The sequence below is a fragment of the Ammospiza caudacuta genome, chromosome Z (genome assembly GCF_027887145.1).
Source record: "Ammospiza caudacuta isolate bAmmCau1 chromosome Z, bAmmCau1.pri, whole genome shotgun sequence".
Lineage (NCBI taxonomy): Eukaryota > Metazoa > Chordata > Aves > Passeriformes > Passerellidae > Ammospiza > Ammospiza caudacuta.
The window spans coordinates 34,941,247-34,957,644 of NC_080632.1; the positions used below are offsets into that span (position 1 = coordinate 34,941,247).

A 16,398-nucleotide genomic window follows, 5' to 3' on the forward strand; every position below is an offset into this window, starting at 1 on the left:
TCGTTAATACTTATGCATGTAGCAATGTGTTGGTTGGAATGTCTGCTTTTATATAACTTTGGGTATATTCATCAGATAAGGATTTATAATGCAGTAATTATTCAAATTATCAGGGACCTAGCTGCTCACTGTTCTGTTTCTTTTGTTTAGCAGTCATATATAAAGTGGTTCAGAAGAGGCACAATCCCGCGCACAATATAAGTGAACAGGCACATAAACAGGAGGAGAGAGACATATCAGAGCTGGATATTTTAAAAGTTGTGACAGACACATTCAGTTTTAGGGCAAGCCACAAACAACCAAAATTAAAGCCCAAAAAAGTCTCATTTTTTCCCCTTGTATTCTCTAACCAGGTTTAACAGCTGTACTTACTTGTAACTTTATCTTTTCCTTCTTTTTTTTTCCAAAATCAGCATGCTCATATTCATCTTTCCCAAAAGGTATTATTGGGATTTTATTAGTAAATGAAAAGAAAGGTCAACACCAACAAAATACTTACCCTAATTAGCAAGGGGCTTCTTTAACTACATTAGTTGGTTTCTAAATAATCTAAGAGTTCATAGTGCACTGTAAGTCCTTTGACAGTTAGTGCTAAAAATATGTAATGATAGAAAGACTATGGTACATGTAGCCAACTTCATCTTTCCAAAACTGGACAGAAAATATAAATCAGTAATGGGTCTGAAGCAATTATCAATATGAAAAGCAACTGCCTTGTGTTGTCCAGGCCACAATATAAGGGAGAGTAGCTGTATATCAAAGTGTTTAATTATTTTTCGCTGAACAAAAGAATAAATAATTTGTGATCCGTATTGAACATTAGTTGTATTTGAAATACTCTAGATGGACTTGATTTTAAAAGGATACCTTTAGAACCACTCATTTGTTACTTAACATTTTAATTACTTAGAGTTTGTTTATAATACAGGTACACAGATTTCAGATGGGGTGAAAAAAATCAAAAATTGGCTACTGTTCCTAAAAACACAAGGTTTGCATGATATGTTTCATGAAAATAATTTTCCTGAATTAAATTCAATTAGAATAATAAAATAATGTATTCATAAATCATTGAGGAGTGAAGAAAGATGAAAGGTGTTCTAATTTTGTTGCAGTTTAGCAAATACGTATTTTCTGCTTCTTGGGAAAAATAGCTTCTCAAGGTGTCAGACCATGTTTTTACTCTGTAAGCTATGCTGTAAAGGCATATTTTTTAATATTACACTTACACTTTGAAATGATAAGTCATTATGAATTATTTTATTCTTCAGTTGAACAGCATTAAGCAGGATGAATGAAATTATTTTCTTATAGCAATGATGTCACAGATTATGTTCATTGGATAATATCTCAGTGAAGTTCTCTATTAATTTTCTTGCTATTATTAGATTGCTTTTTAAATTAAAAAATAGCAAAAAAACGCAAACCCCAAACTATTACATGTAGTCCTAAGCCAGATAGAGATGCTTAGGACTTGAAGTTATTGTCTAAAGCAAAGAATAAAGTGCTTTTATTGTCTGAGGTCTGGTGCCTTGTAGTGAATGCAATGCATATGGATGTTTATTTCCTAAACATTGAGGTTTATAAGTATCACAGAAAGTATAGTCTTGGCTTTTGGTGGCAAAAAATATTTAATTCCTACCGTGTTAACTGTTAGCCTAGATTGCTTCCACTCATCAAGAGTGTGTATGTACAATTGTATGTATCAAATTAGTATACTGAACACAGAATTTGCAATCTCTGTTGTTTCTGATGGAGACTTTTTCACTCTTTTTTCCCCCACTGAGCCAGAGAATTGCTAGGCAGCTATCTGGAACTGGGTGTGTTAAAGTCTCTTGAAATATTTTAATTTTAAGAGAGTAGAGAAAATACTCTTTCCTCTAACCAAAACTCCCTCTGCCTATCTGTTGTTGATTCTGCTGCTGCCAAACTGGCAAGTATTCTGCTGAAAGAGCGTGTGTGTTGTATTTACCTTTAAGGCTGTTGTAATCTGAAAGCAGCTCAACAAATTTGAGAAGTCTAAATAAGGCATCATAAAGCTGGATAGTGAAGGGTTAGGTGGCTTATTAGCAAACGAGTACCAAAGAGTAGAAAACTGATCAGATAAGAAACCTCTTCAGATACTAAAATGTGTTTTAGTGTTAATTTCCATGCTTTTATTCTCAGTTGCCTGGAGAGGTTGAAGAAAGTTTTACGTTCTCAAGGACAGTATTTCCCATGAGTAAAGGCTTTACATATGAGCTGATTTTTTTTGTCTAGCTTTCATTTGCTCTAGGTGTATTCATCAGGTTGCTGGAATGCATGTGTACCTCTGTAGATGCCTTTTAGATTTCTATCCTATTCTTAAAAATTAAAGTACATCTTTCTGTGCTAGAAGACTGCAACTATTTGAACTTCTGATCTTATTTTCTTTAGTGTGTCGGTCGCTTGTACAAATGTGAATGCAGACAGAGTACTCTATATGAATTTCATTGTGCTCACCGTTTTCCTTCACATGCTTTCAAATATATGTAGTCTGGATTATTAAAGTGTCAGGTTGAGAAAATCTGGTAGCTTCAGTTTTCGGAACAATTTTGTGGCACTGGTGAGAACAGATTACAAACCTTTTTGCATTTAGAGTTCATAGGGTTCATTGGCAAGGCTCTGTTTGAACTGTGGATAATTCTGTGCCTCATGCCACTCCCTAGGAAGCCTGATGGCAGTCTGATACTGATGAACTCCAGAGATCACTGTGAAAAGGATGAAAAAAAAGGAGGATAGATGAAAAAACAAGACAGGATTAAAAGACAAGATAAAAACCAGATGGCTGAGTTCTACAGTGTAGGATGGCGTATGGAATATGCAGATCAAGATGTGTCCCTAACAAGTCACACTGAATGGGCCCTACAGTAGTAAGTGCCATCCCACTGCTGGATATCCCCAGAAGTCCCTTCCAGCTTAACCTATTCTATATGGTATGATTTTCAGATTTTATGTAGCTATCCTGTGAAGAACAGATAGGTAAGGACTGAGGAATCAGCTGAACAAGGATATTTAAAAACATAAGACTGAAGTTGATTATAATAGGCAGGAAGAGAAAAACAGAAGAAGCTGATGGAGACAAACATCTTAAAAATAACACTTTTAAAAATTTTCTGCTAAGATTTCAGTCTATTCTTCATCATCTGTGTTGGTGAGGATATGTTGAATATATTAAGTCACATTAAAACATCATGTGGAACTACATTTCAGTTTTAAGTACTCTTTTTCCTTTAATGTAGCATGAAAATCATTGCAGAAATGCTTGGATCTGATTGTTCAGTGAATAATTCAAAACAGTTCTGTTTGGCAACTAGGACAACAGAATGTGGGTGGTGCAGGGATATTGTGCAATGACATCTGTTTCACTGACAGTACCATTTTAGATGAATAGCTTATGGTATATACAAGACAGTTGCAGTTTTTCTACATTTACAGAGAGCTACGTTTGGAAAATGACCTATTTTTACCAACACAGCGTAACTATTATTTTATTGCCAATTTTGTTGTCTTAAGAAACTTGAATAGCTTGTGTGTGATATTTTAAGATCCACAATGATCTCAATGTTGCCACAGTGTACTTAATGGCAGTATTTGCATTCTAAAGGAAAGTAACAGTATTTTAGGTACTTCTCTGCTTGGTGGTTGTATTAGCACTGCACATGTACATTCACTATTATAACGTCTGATCTAGTATGTGTTAAGGTAAAACACAAATGACCTGCATGCATACAAGAGAAACTGAAATCTCCTTTTTCAGGACTTCTTCATTTTGAATCCACAGACCTAGTAACTGTAACTCTATCCATAGAATAACTTTCTTTTCTTTCTTTGTTTTCACTACCAAGAATTTTTTTTTCTCATAGCTTTCATTGTTCATAGTGTTTCACTGTTCTTAGGAAGATCTGAATTTTATTCCAGAGACATTTCTCAGTCGGTCTACTTGTGCAAGCATGTGTGTGAATACAGAGCTATGAGTATCTGGATCTTGCAAGATAGGTGCATTGTTTTAAATACATGTTTGAAACAAAAGCCTCAGCACTGACATCAAACCGTCTCTTGTTTAGATCAATGTCTGGTTTTGTGTCCTGTTTTATCTGCTTTTATTCTCTCAGAAAACTTTCAATCTACTTCTGTTTTAATTTAATGTTACTACAGTAGCAGTTACTATGAGTTAATTTGCCTTGAGTTTTTAGCATTGTTTTTTCAATTTAGGACTATTAACTAACAGAACCATAGGCTGATACTTTGTATCTGGAACCATTAGTACAGTGAAATGGATACTATCCTCAGTTTCTTTTAATGCTTCTTAGTAATTTATTGACCACAAATCAATTATTATAGTTTTCACCCCAGGAGTCTCTTGGTTTTTTACATATGTACTTTGGTAATGAGCAAAAAGTGACAGCGTGCAAATGTAGTGTATATTAAATGCTCTTAACACATGGCCATCCACTTAGATGCCACCCTTGTTAAGTATGATAGAAAAAAGATGTCTAGAGGAGTGCCACCATTAATTAATAGCAGGGGGACAAAATATCCATCAGTATATTTAAAAATAAAAAGCATATGTAATTAAAAAGAAGTCAAATGATATATCTTAGAAGCTGTGTTGGCAAATGTTCACCATGCTGTGTTTCAGAACTCCAGACATGTTAGATTTGTTGTACCAGAAGCTGTACAAAGAGAGGATATCAGGGGACTTTATAAATGTTTTTCCCTCCATCATCTCAGTTTTGAATACTTTGTTCCAGATCCCTCACAGAATGAGAGCTATGGGAGACTGTAGGTGGAATGTCACCCCAAATCGGCATACCAGACCTCAGAATATCAACCAGTTTTGGAGTGCTTAGTCTCTGGAGGAGCTTTACTTTAAAATCAAAAAGAAGTTCAGAATCTGTTTCTTGCTTATAGGCTTGTTCAGAAATGCCAGACACAGGTGTAGCATTATGGTACAGCTTTTCTGTCTGACCCATATTCCTGTACTTTCCCCTCCAAGATAGTTCTCCAAATTTACCTCTCAGATAAATATTTAACAAAATCCAAAGGCTTTTACAAAGTCTTGATATTTTGGGGATGGGAGTGCTCAACCTTTATGAAATTACATGCAGATCTCCCACATTCATGGCCCATTTTAAGTTGATGTTGCACTCCTCATGTAGAATTTTTGAGAGGTAGGGCACCGCTGACTCCCCTAATTTTCTGGTCTTGTTTTAAGAGGCAGTAGTGCCCACTCCACAATATACGTTTTAGGCTGGGGATGTGGGATGTGGAAGCTGCCCTAGGGCAATGCTTGTTGCAGTGTTGAGGGTGCCACATTTGGAGTGTGTGATGCTCTGAGCACTGCTGACTTCAGAGTGACCTTGGCCTTTCTGAGTGGTGACACTCCCCAGGCAGCCAGCACTACACTGCCAGGGCCACAGGCCAAAAAATTAAGTTTGATGAAGTGCTTTTTTCCTGCTAATGATCTGCGTTTTTTTTGGTTTTATTAGCAGGAGTCAGTTCTCCACTGCTGTAGAGGTGTGAAAAGAGGCTGTAGTGTGTCCTTTCTGCTCTGATTTTTTTCCCCCAAGAATTAATGGATTTTGCTTTTGTAACTAAGGAATAAGATTATAACAAATTTGAATTTTTTAGTGGTAAGGGGTAGTATGTTCACAACAAAGAGAGCCCTGCAACAAAAGCGATAAAGAAGTGGAGATCAGGAAAGTTCTTAAAAATAAGGTATGTGTCCATGCTTCTCTTGAAAAGATCTGTGTGGGATGAATGAGTATTAAAAGTGTTTTATACTTGGCATATAGAACAGATGGGAAGATGTATCAGAGATGAGTGTAAATGAACAGCTGTAAAACCTTAACTCTTAAGACATTCTATCTAACAACCTCGTTTTACTGTTTATAAAATAAACTTCAATATAAGAAATAAGACTTCCTTATTTCTCCCCAGACATGTACCAAGTTTTGTCTAACCTGCAAATGGTGACTAGTGTGATGTTAATAACTCTGTAGAAGAAATGGTGTTTCCTCCACCTTGTCCTAGATCAGCCATGTTCTGTTGTTTTTCAGACAGCTTTTATTTAAACATCACTTTTTATTATTTTCCTTAATGGCTGCTTCCATTAATCTTTGCAGCTGTACTCGTGCTATTGGCACAAATCAGAGATTAAAATGCTTTTTTGGCACTGACAAGTTTTTTAGAAACTACAATGACATGATTGACCAAATACTGGGTGATTATAATTAATTTATCGTGCACAGATATGTATAATGAGATATAGGTGGCTTAGAAAAAGAAAGGTGACTGGTTTTGTGGTTTGTTTTTTTTTTTTTTTTAAATTCAAAACTGCTCATTAAGTACTCCTGAAAATCACTATCTTCCTTTATCAGTGGAAACAAAATACCGTAATAATACTTAGCTGTCCATTTCAAAATGCTGGAAATTTGATCTCTCAAGTAGAATGCCTTAAAGAATGCTCCTGACGCTTTTTTGTTCTGAGACAGGCACATATTTTTCTTACTATTTTTAATTTTCCTACCACAGTAATGAGATGATAACCTGGTCTCCCCTAGACTAGGTGCTTGGATAACTGTTGGAAATCACAGTTTCCTTCCTCAGTGGACAGAAACTCGTCATGGGAAAAAGATAAATGTGATTCGCAGTACCTGATAAGTAGAATATGATTTGTCATGTATACAGCTTTATGTACATTACAGTTAGCATACCATCAGTCTTTTCCTCCTCACCCAAGCTGTCATTGAGTTGCTGATTATTTATTAAACATAGATGTCCAAGAGGTGATTTAAAGAAGTAGTTCATTTCTCTGTATGAACTTGCAATAGATCTTTGCAAGTGTCATCAATGAAATATCTGGTAGAAGGCAGCACCTTTTTGTATTACAGGGCCTAAGTCAAAACAGTACTGTTGATACTCTATTTTGCTTTTGGGGAAAATAGTCAGATCAGATGGTTTGGATTTACTCTGGTCTTGTTGTAAATTTGTGTATTTGAAATTCTTGCTGTTGTATTGTTAAGTGCAGGTCAGTGTCAGAGGCAAACTGAAAATCCTAAGTTAGAGCAGCCTTAGGGCATACTTTTGGCAAAAAATTGCATCTGACAGAATTTATATTCTAGTGCCTTACCACATTTTGTTATTTTGCAGGCAATACCTGTATCATTGAGGAAATTAGTTATTTGCTCTCATTGGTGGTTTGTTCATTTACCTGTGTTCTGATCTGAAAAAAGGAAATGAAAAAAAATGCTGTGTTGTAATAGCAACCACTGCCTTGCTGGCAACAAAAGTGGGCCGCAGGGTGGGGGAGAGCAATGAGAATTCAGTGTGTTGATCATGCATTTGTTTCTGCAGCAGGTGGACGTTCAGAGCTCACGTTGGCTCCGAAGCAGCTTTATCTGGTGGTACAGTACTGCCCTGCCCTTACCACTCATTCACTTTGGGTGATTTTGCTGTCCCTGTCAGGTACAATTTCATCAAGGCAGCTCAAAGAACAATTACTGCGAAGTTACTGTGTTTTGCACTGTTCCATAACCATTCCCTTGTCGTCCATGTTGTGATTTACATGAACAGCCATAAATAGCTGTGATCTTGGATGACTTCCTTTAAGGTGAGGGTGTGAAAACAGGCTTAAAGGTGTGTCTGTGCAATGATATTAAAATTGCTATGAAATCCGACTCTCAAGAGAATAACAGATTGGTGCAGAATGGTTTTTTGTATGAGGAAGAATAAAGGTAGCAGGGAATTTGTACTACAAACTATGCTGACAAATTAATAAAAAATTTTCCTTGGGAATTAATCCTGCTTTATCACCTCTTAACTGCTTAATGCTGCGAGTCTAGTCTGAAGTCAGCAGTAATACCAGTGACATTTATTGCATAACCAGCTAGTGTAAACTCTTCACCCTCTCACATTGCTGTAAAACAGCTCTAGCTGATACAGATCGCTGAGGAAAAGGCACGTCTGCAGTCACAGCCTGTGTTTGGTGACCTTCAGGGCATCATTTGAGCCCTGTATAGTTATGTAGACTTTTGCCCAAGGGAGAAGGTTGAAGTTTGCGGGGTTTGTAACATTAGAGGATGAGCACCTCTTTTGGGATTAATCAGACGTTAATTTTGTTGTTTGTTTGTGCTGCATGCTTTTATCAAATTACTAATTAAAGTCCTTCTATTGCTGCCAGCATAATCACAAAGTTATCATTTAACTAAAATTTATGGCAATCAAATGTTTGAGTGGAACCCCCAGATTTAGAACTAAAAAAATTTCTTTGTCCAGGAGTTGTTTGAAATAATTCATATAAGTTACTTATGGATTTTTAAAGTCAACTGAAATAATTTGAAAGCATCATGCTGTCTTACAGCTAGTTTTGTTTCCATACATTTTTATTTAAATATTTCTGGTTTTCTACTTTATTCCTAGTATTAATTGTATTTATTTACTACAATTTCTTTTCATTTAGAATGTTTCTGGATAGAAGCATATTCTGTTTGAAGTCTTCATCTTGGCTGGGTTTTTAAATGCTGCAGTGATATAAATATTATTAAATAGTCTGTAAAGTCTGAGCTAAGAAGTGGTTAGTGTTTCCTCTTTATATTGCAAATCCTTTGAAACTGTTAAGTTTTCCAGATCTGAGTTAATTTTTTGGAAGCAGATACAGCAATGCCAGTTTCTCTCCAGAAGTCACAGGCAGAATACCTGAGTCTCCTCTCACAACACTTGGCAAAATTCCTTTGAAATTTAGTCAGAGAATGATCCTGGGACTATATTGCAGAGGAATATCGCTGTTGTTTTTTGTGTTCCATTTCTGAAATAAAATCACTACTTGCTGCTGCTCCGAACCCTACTCTGGACATTATAATGAAGTGATTTTTTAGCCTTTTGATTGCCTCATTGTCGGTGTGTACTGGAGCCATGTCCTGTTTGTGTGTGTGTGTGGGCACACCTGCATGTGCGTGTGCATGTGCGCATGTGCGCGTGTGTGCGTGTGTGCATGTGCATGCGTGCGTGTGTGCGTGCGTGTGTGCGTGTGTGCATGTGTGTGTGTGTGCGTGTGTGCGTGTGCATGTGTGCGTGTGTGCATGTGCATGTGTGCATGTGCATGTGTGCATGTGCATGTGTGCGTGTGTGCATGTGCATGTGCATGTGCATGTGTGCGTGTGTGTGTGTGTGTGCGTGTGTGCATGTGCATGTGCATGTGTGCGTGTGTGCATGTGCATGTGTGCATGCATGACAGCCTACACGCTGTCAGTCTGAACAGCGCCACACAGGAGGTGAACCAGAAATGGTGCTGCTCTCTAGGATGGACATTCTCGTGCTTCCTACACCATCTCACCTGTCTTCTGCCTAGCAACCCTTTTCCGCAGGACTCGCTCAAATATTTGGAGTTGGTGAGCAGCACGTTCCTCATAGGATTTTTCCAGATTAGTTATTCAGAGAAAAATGTCTGTGTTTTCTTCTTAAATATGTTCCAAGCAACAAACAACAATCCTGCCTGAGGCCGAGCACTGAATGTACTGAACTATGGACATACTTTACTGTACCTAATGTATCACATTAATGATTCTCTATCCTGTACTTCTGCAGAGATGGAAACAGGAGGTCTACATCACTGTACTGGAGTGATTTCTTGCTTTACAGTGAGGTAATCATGATTTGATTGTATCATGGGAATGGCCTATGGTGCTATTCTTTGCTACATGACATTTCGTGCAGAGAAAAGGCATTTCTTATTCAGGTGAAAGGCCAACAGCTGTAATTACAGTAACTAAAATTTGTTACATATAAGTAAGAAACTGTGCAGAAAGTTAGAGTGATGATCTATTACTTTCTTCATTTAAAGTTGCCTGTAAAGTGTAAGTCCTTTTAAGCGAGGTAATAGAAATGTTTCTGCACCCATTCCTCAATTATCTCTTGCAATATGTTTGCAAATATATTAGTAATTATTTACAAATATAAATCTTAAAAGTCAGTATTTTCAAATAGATCAGTATTGAAATTACTTGCCGAACTTTTTGGATAACTTCCTGTGTCCATTTTGTCCTTGCAAGAAACACCTTAAGTGTTTCCATAAAGTATAGTGTTTGTATATTTAGCATTAACAATAAAGCCCCATTAAACCCAAAACAAAACACACAGCCTCTTCTTTTTAGGGCTGTGGGAAATAAACGTTGATTTATAATCTCATACATAGACATGTGTGAAGAAATGCAGACACTCATCTTAAAATAATAGCAATAGGCTTAGTAACAGGCTGGACTGAATTGCTAACTCATGCCTTAGCTTTGGATCTAAGGGTCAAGATGTGGTTCTCTCATTTAATTGTCTTAGAAACCTGTGGTTTTCAAGCATCATAGAACATTGAGCACTGTGCTGTAGGAAAGTTTTATTTCTGGTTCTTTGATTAGATTACAGTATGCAAGATAAAAAAAAAGATCAGCATATTGATGGCAAAATGGTCTTGAGGCAAACCAAGAACACGGTGGCATCTGAGAAAGTGATGGTCAGGCTTGGTGGAAAGAAACCAGATAGCATACACGAGGCTCTCATTTTGTATCATGCTGGTTTTCAAGCATCTTGGTAAGCATGTCCTCTTTGCCTAAGCTTTAAATGTTAGTACATTTTCTGCTTAAGAATTCTTCCCATCATTAGCATTATTGCCCTTCCTTAAAATGTAAGGAAGGATAGTAGGGAAAAAAGTCAAATGGAGCTTGAATAAATCCTATATGTGCAGATTTTTATAATTTCAACATTTACTTTTTCTTCTTTTGCGAGGGAAAGGACTAAACTCAATGAAAGGTATCTTTGAAATTGATGACAAGTTTTCCTGTTGATTTTGATGAAAGTGAAATTAAGCCCAAAAGTCAGGACATTGAGATTTATGATCTGGATGCTTCTCTGTTCTCTGTGTGCCACTGTATGATTCCAAGCTTCTGAGCTGCTCTCCTTCCATATTAAATCACCCCTAGCAAACAAAGAAAGCAATTTCTTTTGCACTTGTAGCAAGGAAAACTGGCTTTATCAGCTTTCTTTGCCCTTGGACTCAAACTGGAAAAGGGCATTCAGTGTTTCACAGCATGATCTGTCCTGTCATGTGGATTATTGATAAATATCAAAGCAATTATTGTGTGGTGAGATGACAATAGTCTTTTCCCAGACCACTGCTAGAAACCACTGCTGGTTTCATCATTCTTAAGTGGTGTGTCTGTAAAGGGAAAGAGTGGGCATGGGAAAAGTTAGTTAATTCCTTTCTGAAAGGTAGGAAAAGCCATTAGCTGTTTTGTTAATTAGGTACACATACAGGCACATTTTTGTGAGTGATCAAGTGGAAGAAAACTTTTCTCTGTGAATTATGTGCTCTTCATATAGAAAAAAATATTCTGCAAAAATACAAAGACTAATTTCCAGGTTTAGTTGATCTGCATTCAAAATATCTAATGAGAAGCTCAAGATGTAGACAATTGAAGAACTCAGCTCTTGGCCGCAGATTCACCTGGCTTAGCTGTGCTGCCTGACCTATGAATATAGTCTCCTCATGTTACTTATGTAATCACTACAGAGAAATGGGCATTTTTATAGTGTCATAGATTCATTGAGGTTGGAAAAAGCACTTAAGATTACTGAGTCCAGCTATTAACATAACATTGTCAGCTCTACCACTAAACCATATCCCTAAGCACCACATCTACACTGTTTTCAAATATCTCCAGGGATAATGGAAGGCTTTCCCAGGCATCCTGTTCCAATGTCTGACCACCCTTTCGGTGAAGAAATTTTTCTTAGTACTCAGATGCAACTAGAGGCCATTTCCTATTGGCCTATCCATTGTTATTTGGGAGAATAAAACAGTCCCCACCTGGCTACAATCTCTTTCAGGCTATGTAGTGAGTAGTAAGGTCATCCCTGATCCTCGTTTTCTCCCGACTGAACAACCCCAGCTCCCTCAGCCACTTCTCACAGGGCTTGTGCTCCAGACCCTTCCCCAGCTCCGTTGCCCTTCTGTGGACACCCTCCAGCATCTCAATGTCTGTCCTGCAGTGAGGGGCCCAGAACTGATTTTGAGGTGTCTCAAAATTTGAGGTGTGGCCTCACCGGTGCTGAGTACAGGGGCACAATCCCTGCCCTGGTCTTGCTGATCACACTGTTGTTGGTGTAGGCCAGAATGCCAGGAGCCTTCTTGGCTGCCTGGGCGCTGCTGGCTCATATTCAAGTAGCCGTGGACCAATACTCCACCAATAGGATCTTTACTGTAATGTTTGATCCTCTCCTGACCTGAACTGGGCAAAAATCTGGGCTATCACTTGCAGCAATAGATTGGTAAAACCTGAAAAGCTGTCTCCTGTGCTTTTATTGCAATACCATGAGTAATTACCGTTGCTGCCTTTTCTAAAACCTGGAATTACATCAGGTTGTGTGAGGGTGATAGCCTGGTCTCATTTAGCACAGGGTCATTTAAAGTTACTGTTTTTCTATGCCAGCAAGCAAAATAAAATGCTTACATTTAAGTGTTAATCTAGTCTGTGAACATTGAATTTGCTCTCTTTCTACTCAGATCAGTATGTAGATATTACATATGGTTCCAAACAGGTACTTAGGGCAAATGAGCTATTAAGTGAATCTTACTGTTATTTATAGAAAAGTTATTGGCACTGCAGCCACAGATACTGTTAACATACATGTTTCATAGCAGATTGTTCTGGATTATCTTTTTTATAAAATGAGGCATCCTTTTAACATTCAGAGAATTACAGTATTGGTTAACTACTTAATCCATTCTTTAATTGCTCAAATTTCTAACCTTCCATGTGGATGATGGAACATTTACAACAAATTAATGAAATTGCATAGAGCTCCTAAAATAGCAAGGAAATCCTTGTTAGGATCCAGCAACTCCAGCTTCCAATGGAAAAAAGAGTGGTTAATTATAAAAATTCAGATTACATTGTTCTTGCTCCATCTGCTTATAACTGTTTTGGGTGTTTTTTCTTCACAATTAAATGGTAATTGTTGTTTTCAAATATTTCACAATTTAGTGCGGGAACAGAGCCTGCTGTAAGGAGGTGTGTACATACAGTCCTTAACAAAAGGAAATCAGTTTGCAGTCATGGCTCTTTCAAGCTTGCTTGTTGAATTTCAGCAAGTAATTGATTTCACAATGTCTCGGATCTCCTCACAGTTGTAAAATCCTATGCCTGCCTTATTCATTTGTGAAAAAGAACCCAAACCCCAAATGTCCTTGGATGTCGTCCCATTAAAATAATGAGTGTTACAACATCTGCGTGAAGCAAGAAGATGGTGGCATTTCACTGATGAAATGTAGAGCATCATCTGTTTCTTCCTGTTGCAGTGGTTCTGACCATCACCCTATTTTGACATTATAAATGAATGTCAAAGTAATGATTACACTGTTATATCAGTGTAAGGGTAAAAGAATAAGGCGTAAGTGTAGGAGATTATTATCGAGAAATGGTATTTTTAAAATGCAAATTTTCTTCCATACAGTAAGGATTTCATGCCACATTTCATTGTTATGCCTGTGTTACTTCATCCACTGATACTGTTCCATACATATAAGTGTCCATTTGTTGTGGAAAACCTAAAATGTACTGTCTTTCCTTTGCCAATCACCCCTTTGAGATATGAGTACCTTCCTTCTAAATGTAGATGATGTGGTGTGGAGGATTGGCCAGTTGTAAGCCTCAGTCCCTGCTTCCTGACCTCTTCTAGGGCCAATGCTGGTTGCAATTTGTTCACCAAGCCTCTTAGAGCGAGGGAAGAATAAAGAAAACCATCAGGTTCTCGACAAGGAGCCATTACTTACCTGATTTCCTAATATGTTGACGTTTCTGCTCCAATATGTCGGTTTTGTTGGGTGCTGTCAGGGACTGAGATTGTTGCATTGCTCTTTCCCAAAGTGTGGGCCAAGAAACGCTTTCTGGCAGCCTGTGAAAGACCACATAGCAAAGTGCATCTTGACATCAAGAGCAAAAGAATCTGTTTTTTCAACTCCAAATGTCAGCCAGAGATTGTGCACTGTAGAGAGCTGAACAGCTGCATGGGACCAGCTTTCTGTTCACAGCAGATGGATATCAGCATTGTTGGTTTTAATGGGTTTTAGATAGATTCAAAGGGCTAGAAGGACTTTGTGTAATTGCAGCTTATTCTGTGCAGAAAGTGCTGACCATTATGATGTCGTTTGACATCAAACATTGCAGAAAAAAGGAAGCAGAATTTTCCAACTTATAGTGATGTCCTGTACCTTTCTGAGGTTTTTGTATTGGAGGGGAGCTGTACTGCCCAGTATTAATCCCTCCAGCAAGGAGAATTTTGATAGAAATACAGTTTTTCTAGACTTGAACTATTACTATAATTTGCAGTGCTCCTGATATAAGAAACTTACTTAAGTTCATGAAAATATGTGGGATAAATATAAAGCTGAGTGTTGAGCAGAACTGCTAATTTATATGATCAAAAATAACTACGGAATGTATCTGTGTTTATGAATTTTACTTTTGGTAAAATGCAGCACCATTTCCTGTGAAAAATGCTGCTGCCTTTTTCAGTTTAATTCCAAAATATGGTGCTGTTACAGTGTCTGCTGGGTGAATTTATTCCTTGTAAAATGCAGGGCTCTCCCAGGTCTGTGGTGGATATTCTGTTGCTTTTTGTTAGTTCCACTTGGGTACTGAATGTCCAGGGAAACATGAACTCTCCAAACTGGAATTTAGGAGCAAACCTTTTGTTCAGATGACCAATAATATTAGATACAATACTTAAAAGCTAGGCTCCTTATCAGCACAAATAGTCATACTTCTGGTGTTAGCCAGTGTTTTTCTTCAGCAACTTTGCTAGCTTCCCCAGTGTAGCATGTAGGCCAATAATATACTTGTCATGAAGTAAACTTCTTTCATTAATTCTGCTCTCACATGAGTCTCATTCAAGATTATGAAAAGGTGACTCGATTTTTTCAGAAAAAAATCAGTCAACCTTGTGCAGGTCAGGACTTCTTGTAACAGTTGGCCATTTTCATCCAAAGTTCATGGCCTGTTTTTTGTCCTGTTTCACCATTTATGAGTTTGTTGAAGTATAAGATATAGTTAACAAAAAAATTGTGTTGTGAATGGGATATGTGAAAGCAAAAGAATAATTTACTAAGTCTATTTCTTTATTCTGTGAGTCAGGAAAGAACTGTTAGGCAACTTGTATAAGCTTTCAACAAAGCTATATCTGAATGAAGCTAAAAAGCATCTACAACCTTGAAGCATTAGCAAGTCTAAATTACTATTTTAAATTATGCTTCTTACAGGCTATAGAACTAATCATGACACACATATCAGGGGATCACAGATTAGTAGCCGTAGAAATGAGCAATGGTTTTCTGTTGTAAAATACATATAAAATACATATCAGGAGTTGTTCAGAATATTTGTTCATGCTGTGGCAATTAGGAGTGTCAAGGTTAATATTTCTGCTCATGTTGTTAAAAGATGAGCTGAGGACAATCAAGAGAGGTTCAAATGCCAGCTTTCACAGTGTGCAGTATTTTTCTGATAGGTGTGCAGATGCATTTTAATTGGGTCCAAGAAGCACCTTGGATATGCTAGCTGTCTGTTAGTATAATACAGAAAAGTATTACAAGTATGCCTAGGGCTTTTAATCTCTCTGCAATGACAGCAGAGGGTTTCTCCTTACCAAAGAGGAAAAATCAGCATAGGCAAATGTGTGTGTGTTCCTGCTGTGATGTGCTCCCATTACATGCTAGTCCTTGAGCAGAGAAATGCATAAATAACAGAACAGTCCGTACCTTTCCTCTTTTTATGTCTGTATTTAAACCTGCAAAAGAACATCTAGTTCTCAGAAGACAGTTCCTCTGGAAGAACTTGTTACAGCTGCAGAGATTAAAACCGAGATGCTACTTGTCACACTTGCCCCAAATAGATGTAATGCTACAGTAATGATAACACCAGTTCTTCCACAATTAAAAACTTTCTGTGTGAATTAAGAGACTGAAATCAGGATGACAATGTGTAATAGTGCCATCTGGTGACCTTCTTCCAGACTGTGCAGTGAAAATATGTGATTCAACATAAGACATTCCACTTAGAAATAAAACAAGCCTTTGTTTTTTTGAATTCAAATTCCTGTGAAATTCGGAGTTATTGAGAGGATATTTTATCAGCCCATTAGAGATAAATGAGGTTACGCTCATGTGTATAAAAAATTAAGCACGTGTATAAAAAATTGGAGTGTTTGTTTCTCTAGTGATACTGATATTGAAAAAATACAATTTTTACATATCCTGATGGGTGTATGTGTGTTCTTGCTTCAGCTGAGAACTGTGCTACCCATTCAATTTGATGAGGAATTCAGATTATTCTT

General features: G+C 37.4%; 1 protein-coding gene across 1 annotated transcript in view; it reads left to right on the forward strand.

Annotated features, from left to right (window-relative positions):
- SLC24A2 (solute carrier family 24 member 2) overlaps positions 1-16,398 on the forward strand; it is a 105,041-nt gene that overhangs the window by 1,676 nt on the left and 86,967 nt on the right. The gene's annotated exons all lie outside the window — the stretch shown is intronic.